The sequence below is a fragment of the Scyliorhinus canicula genome, chromosome 1 (assembly GCF_902713615.1).
Source record: "Scyliorhinus canicula chromosome 1, sScyCan1.1, whole genome shotgun sequence".
NCBI classification, from domain to species: Eukaryota; Metazoa; Chordata; class Chondrichthyes; order Carcharhiniformes; family Scyliorhinidae; genus Scyliorhinus; species Scyliorhinus canicula.
The window spans coordinates 50,566,605-50,573,971 of record NC_052146.1 but is presented as its reverse complement, the minus strand read 5'-3'; positions in this window follow the sequence as shown (position 1 = coordinate 50,573,971).

Here is a 7,367-nt window from a genome sequence, read left to right as displayed (position 1 = left end):
GGCGAATCAAGATACAGCTGGAAGCTTTAACGAATAAGCACATGATAGAATAAGTGGAAATAAATTGTGGTTGTTTATGTTTTACAGGACGTACAGGATCACGTCAGGATTTTTTATTGATCTGACTTTCAACAAATACTATGTACCACAGTCCCCAGCAGCGTCCATGGTTTTGGTTGCTTTACAAAGCGCGCACTTTGCTTAGTCCAGATGTAGAGGTGGACTGTAAATTGTGCAGGTTGGTCAACCGGCCAGCAAAGGTATGCTAGTCGTACCCCAGCATCTGAGAGATTGCGTGTGTCTGTCTCCTGAGGATATGCGCTGCAGGACCATAGACAGCTCCCGCAAAGACAGCTCCCGCAAAGACCCATGTGGTCTAATCACATCCAGCAGCCGCTGGGAATGGAAGTCGCTACAGTCCCAGAGGACCATAAGCTGCTCTCCCCTTTTGAGAGAGAGAGAGAGTGAGAGAGAGCTGATTGGTGGCGATTTAACCTTGAGGGTCACCACACCTCAGACGAGGGGCAAGGTTGAGAAGTCGGGACCTTCCTGGACAACCACAACTGGTACAGGGATTGACCCCGGATCACGCACCAGCCGTCCAGCCAGCTGAGTTAGCCGGGTCATGGCGCTCTCCATTCAATTCAAGTACGATTCTCTTCCAAAGTACAATTTTTAACCAGTCTCCTTCGTCGGAATTCGGTTGTGGCTGAATTTGGCGAAATCTCTCGCACTTTTTCTTTTGCTTACATTTTAGAAGAATATTTACAATATTTCCAAATAAAGGTCGCAATTCGTTGCATGGTGCAGGGTAACTAAATCCTCGGCATCAGTAATGGACTTCTAGAGGAGAGCTGACAACCCGAGTGTCAGAAAATACAGTTTATGAACCCCCCCCCCCCCCCCCCCCCCACCCCGCCAATATTTTGACTCGATGGTCAATCAGCATAAATTACAGGGAATATTGCAAAGGCTCCGCAGCATATTACTGCTGTCGATATTTGGGCGAACTAATACGGTAAATGCTGAATCTTGAGGTTTCTTGTAACACATCTGCCTTTCGATTCACAGCTGTTCCCTGACCCAGGGATTGGTGAAGGCGGGGAAATGGAGTGGAGACACGGGTCAGCCTTGAGCGAATAGAATAGCACCACAGGTTCGAGGGGCTGAAGTGCCTCCTCTTGTTCATGTCTTCCTCTGCACATTACTGCAAGAAATCGAGTTATGCAGGTCTCAGTCCGAAATTACGGTGCTGGGATGGATTGAGATTTAATGATCAAAAATAATGAGCAGTTTCCCCAGGAACCTGGACCATCCTGTGATATGTGGCCGTGTCCTGCGCATTCATTTCACCATTTAACAGTGACAAAATCAACAGATAGTAGCAGGGCTGTGACCTTCTCTCCGCTCCTGCAGGTTTCTTTTCTCTGTTAGGGTATCAGCTCCTCCTAAAGTATAACTTCAATCTTGCCAATGGCTGTCCCAAGCTTCACTGTGGATTATGGAGCAGTCAGCTGGGAGAAGGTGGCAGTTCACAGTTGTATCTACTTTTCCAGCAAGCCCAAATAAATCACTTCACAGGTCCTTGGGGAGGAAGTACGCGGTGTTTTATGGCCCTTCGAGACCGGTGGGCACCGCGGGGGAGTTGGGGTTCATCATCACCCCCGCAATAATATCTGAACTTTGATTAGTTAGTTCCTTTGACGTTTTGTTTTATTATAGTGCCCCAAGGGCCGACTTTTATTTGTTCATTTTACTGACCATTTGTTCTGCTCAAAATAGCATACCCTCAAAGTTAGTGAGGGCCTTTATAAAGGAACGGGGGGAAGAAAGCGACCCTTTTAAGGTGTTGAAGTGTTTAAGGAATGACATTTGCTATGTCGAGTTAAAACACTCCACAAATCAAATCTTACGACATCTTCAAATAACTGCTATGTTATTTGAATCAGTGGCTAAACTGAAGTTAATGGACAAACTGACACTGGTTTCAGACATCTATTAGATTTGTGGAAATGAAAATGTTGCACAACATCATTACCCTGTATGCCGTTGCCTTATTGTATAAGTGGTGCGTTAAATCACAGGTATTTCCTCAGCCGGTTGCCAGAAGCTTCACAAAATGCTGATTATAAATTAAATTGGTATCACTCAAAGAGAGTGCAGATTGGAGATTGGACAATTGCATTAGATGTAAGCACACCTGGGTGGTCTTTAAAATACGATCAATAGAGAAATGTCGATCATTTATCACTATCCATTGAGATTTTATTTCTTCGAGGTTTGGTGATGTGAAATAAACAGTAAAGGTCCAAGAAACGGGATCCTGTGGGGCTCATCTTACAGATGCAAACCTGGCGCCGAACGGATCAAAGCACCTTGTGGCCGAAGCCAGCAAAACCGATAAACCACGATAAACAATCCAGACCCCAAGCCGCAAGGGCTAAACCATGCCCGTTATAACATTTAAATAAGAGTCCTCTACTGAGTGTTGGGGCCCGTTTTGTGAACTTGGTTTGTCCCAATTCCTGAATCACCATGTGACAAACTCGCTCAGCAAATCATGGTAAAAGCAGCGACCCGCCCCCTTTCATGGCAAGGACAAGATGCTCCTGCCCCCAGCAGCATTCTCGTTGGTTTATCCTTTTAGGGGGCTGAGCAACATCAGGTATTTTATTTCGTTTTATTTGGGGCATTAGAACTGATTTATAACTTCTACCCACAACATTGTTTCTGGTGCTGAGCTCCTATCGTCTGCCTTCAAATTTGCTTTATTCCAGGCAGGGCAGCTTTGGCAAGTCTGCCCCTTGGTTGGAAACTGGGAAAGCAAAGAAAGACTTGCATTTATGCAGCACCTTTGACAACCTCAGGGCATGCCAACGTACATACAGTCAATGTGTAGACATTGTTGTAATGGGGGAAATATGGCTGCAGATTTGTGCACAATGAATTCTCACAATGAATTGTAGTATGATAATAGCCAAGTAATCTGTTTTTATGCAGTTGGTTGGGGAATAAAGGTTGGTCAAGTCACTGGGAATAACGTACCTACTCTTCTTTGAACAGTACCTTGGGATCTTTTATATCTACTTTAAAGAACAGGCATAGTCTTGGTTTAATGTCTAATCCAAAAAATGGATGAGATCTGACAATGCAGCACTCCGTCAGCACTGCACTTGAGTGTCAGTGTGTATTTTTGTACTCACTACTCTGGAGTGGGACTTGAATCCACAACATTTTGACTCAGAGGTCAGAGTGTTACCAACTGAGCAATGGCTAACCTTTGGGATAATAATGATGGCAATTGTAAGGATGCGGGCAGGGACTTGCTGTGCATCGAAGGAAACAGATGAGGACAGAAGCAGCTGGGAAAAGATGAAGAAGGAGGACACTACGCAGGAAGCCCTGCCCACAGCGGATCCTTTGTGATCACCTCTCAAAGCTCCTCCTTAGAGTAGTAACGCCTTTGCTTCACGAATGAGGTCAACTATATCACCTACCGCAGCTACAACTGGAGGCTCAAACCTGGATATGACAGTATCACCTCTGGCTGTTGCAATCACCCTGGAGCTTGACTTTTGTGCACCAGATTTCCTCCATGCTGAAACAGCTCAAATCAGTGCTATCTCCTAACTTACTGCAAGTGGGCGATCACCGAGGCTTTCTGTGCCAGGAGGGACACACAACAGTTTCACAATGGATAGAATTAAACAGGAGGAGAAAGCACAAGGTTTCATTAGGCTTCCCCAGACTCAAAGTGTAAAGGACTGCACCCATATATCCTTGCCGGCTTCTCATCACCACCTCACAGCTATCAGAAAAATATAATCCAACAGAAAAGAAGGCAACAGGAAAAGCACCATGAAGAATTGTCCCTAGTTTTCTGGCAGCTGTTATGATTCATTTATTCTTTACCAGCCCTCTGTGCCACCTTAATTCCAACAAGACCATTAGGTCACACGCTGGCTATTGGGTGATGAGAGATATCCCCTTCACCTTTGGTTCAGATCACCCATACTTAGTCACAGCTGCTGAGGTTGTATACACCAAGACCTATACTGCTACAAGAAATATCCTCAAGCAGACCATCTGCAAGCTCAAGCAATGCTTCCAGATTGCTGGACCATTTGGGAGGAGATTTGTAGAACAGCTACGGCCATATATCCAGGTGTGTGGTCAACTGCTGCATAACATTGGCATAATTAGACACTGGGCAGCAAAACGTACAGGAAGAGGAGCAGGAATAGCAACATTAGCCAGGTGCCAGTACTCTTTGAGAGCACCTTCTCCAAATATACTTCAAGTGGACTCTCCCTCCCATCCCCAATGCACCAACAGTCCAGCAATCTTTCTAACCACTGTCCTTACAACCACAATTCAATTGACTTCAATCACTTCCTCTCTATGGGTCTTACCCTTTTCTTATTGCAAATATTAACACCAATACCAAATCCAGAAAAAAATCCAACAACTCAATTCTATCCGTGTATGTTATTCAACATGATTAAATAAGAACCAACCTTGTGAAACACTTCAGTGTCTATTCTATGTGCACCTTTATGGTTCTCCTACGCAATCTTTCCCTTGTGACACCATCATGGAAGGTTGACAGCTTGTTGAGCTGTGGTAGGTAACTTCAAGCAGTTTTGATCATCGAGGGTCTGGCTGCCTGCAGAATCTTGGCATGGTGCAGGCCGATATGGTACACCTTGCTGTATGTCTACATTCTTAAGCTACACTCTCATATCTGCAAGGTACTAGTTACTGAGCTGCTGCTTGCTTGGGTGAGATTGAGGGACAAGGTATCTTCCGGAATACTGGCCACCTCTTCCTGGAATATTGAACATTTCTTCACCTGATATTAAACAGAGGAACAAGGGCTATTTTTTTAACAGTGAAGGGTGAGCAGAGAGATATGTATAGCTGGTCAAAGCATTTGTAGTTTCTCAAGAAGATTGTGCATAATGTCAAAAAAAAAAAGGAAGAAAAAGAGGATAAGGTGGGAAATAATAATCTGCAATTCGTCCTCCAGCATCACGTTGTGCCACATCGTGACCCTCTCCCCTGCTCATGATGGTCAATGCATCTTTCTTCAGAGGGGGAAACTGCCTCTTCTGGTGGTTTCCATCCCTTCCTTGTGATGTGTGAAACCTTGTGAAAAGAAAGGAGTACTTTAGTGAAAGCCTAGAGGTGTTTCAGAATGTACCTGCCAAGGGCAAAGAGTTTAACTGCAGTGGAAATTGTCAGATGCGGCGGTGTGGATTGAAGAATTGCTGAGAAGGTGAGCTTCAGAGTTTGAGAGTAGGAGGACAAGGAGGTGGAATAGAGTGATGTTCTCAATGATACAACAGAGGAATATCACCCAAAATTAAGGTTAAGATTTTAATTTGCTCAATTTATTTTCTTTTCCCTTAAAAAAAATGGAACCCAAGTAAATGTTTGAACAATACTCCTATCACAAAATATGATCACGTAAATACCAGTAAAACGCTACGATTCCATGTCATAAGTAAATGAAAATAGCTTATTGTAACAAGTAGGCTTCAAATGAAGTTACTGTGAAAAGCCCCTAGTCGCCACATTCCAGCCCATGTTCGGGAGCCTGGTATGGGAATTAAACCGTGGTGCTGGCCTGCCTTGGTCTGCTTTACAAGTGTCTCCCTTTTCTAATATTCATGCACCAATAACATATACTTCCTATCTCACAGTAGCTTTATGGACAACATGGTTTGAATGCTTGGTCAACAAAAGTGTATTTTCCTTGAGTGTTATTCTGAACGACTGTTAAAGAAAAGTTATTTGTTGGATGTTTGCGATCTCTGAGTTGCCTTTTAGGTGTCAATCAAATTTATCCAAATATATCCAATAGCTACCACGTAAAATCTGTGGGACATCTCTCTTTTGCTGCATTCCATTGTTATGCTACCCCCTTACAAACAGGAAGAAAATCTGTGCCATAATTAAACATGCATGGGTAAATCATATAGTAAAAACTGAATTTACATTTATTCTGTTACCATAATCCAATGATTTTAAATAGTCAGAATCACAAAATCTGATTACACAAATATCAGTTGAAAACTCCGCAAACACATGTAATAAAAGTAGAATTTAATGTATTGAATCATTGTGAACTAGTACCCTTGGGCTTCATCAGTGCTTTTCAAAAATAATCCTGAACATTTCTTTAATTTTTAGGCATTATTGTTCAGTGAATGTTAATGCAGAGTGGAGGATTGGTTTGGAGAAGTCACTGCATTCGCCAACATTGAATTCACACCCATGCACATATAATCACATATTAATTGAGTTCTATGACACCATTAACTTTAAAATGATCATTCTTGTATCTAAATCCTTTCCTGGTTTCACCCCTCCCTATCTTGGTAACCACCTCCAGCCCCAAATTCCTTAAGATCTTAGAATTATGGAATCATAGAATTTACAGTGCAGGGGGAGGCCATTCGACCAATCGAGTCTGCACCACCCCTTGGAAAGAGCACTCCACCCAAGCCCACACCGCTACCCTATTCCTGTAACCCAGTAACCCCACCCAACCTTTTTGGGCACTAAGGGCAATTTAGCATCGCCAATCCACCTGACCTGCACATCTTTGGACTGTAGGAGGAAACCAGAGCACTGGGAGGAAACCCATGCAGACACGGGGAGAACGTGCAGACTCTGCACACTCAGTGACCCAAGCCAGGAATCGAACCTGGGACCCTGGAGCTGTGAAGCAACTGTGCTAACCACTATGCTAACATGCTGTCCTCTGACCTGTTGAGCAACCTGATTTTTAATTGTTATGCCATTTTTGTCAGTGCCTCCATCTGCCTTGGCCCTAAACTCTGAAATTCCCTTCCCGAGCCTTTCACCTCTCTAGCTCTGACTTCTCTTTTAAGGTGTTTATTTAAATCTATCTCTTTGGCCAAATTACTAGCTACCAGTCTTTCCTACATGCCTCGGTGTCATATTTTGTTCAGTAATGCTCCTGTGAAACACCGTGAACCATTTTATTATGTTGAATACACTATATAAATGAATATTACTGTTGCTTTGATTGTTGTTCTGTTCAATAACTTAAACAAGATTTTTGGAGATTAAATGAAACCATTGAACAAAGCAACGTGAAAGAGGAAATCGTGGTACTTCGTGGAAAATTCTTAGAAAGTCACCTTGATGGCTCAATGGGTAAATGAACTGTGTGCTATGGTGTTGATTTGATGTTGTATGAACTGCGCGATATGAGCTTTAACTTTGTTGGCTGTGTGCTACAATAAACAAGACAGCACTATCTCTGGAAGTACTGAAACCTATCTGATTAGCTGCAGTTTGCTTGCACGCTCCTATTGGTTATATAACCACTACTG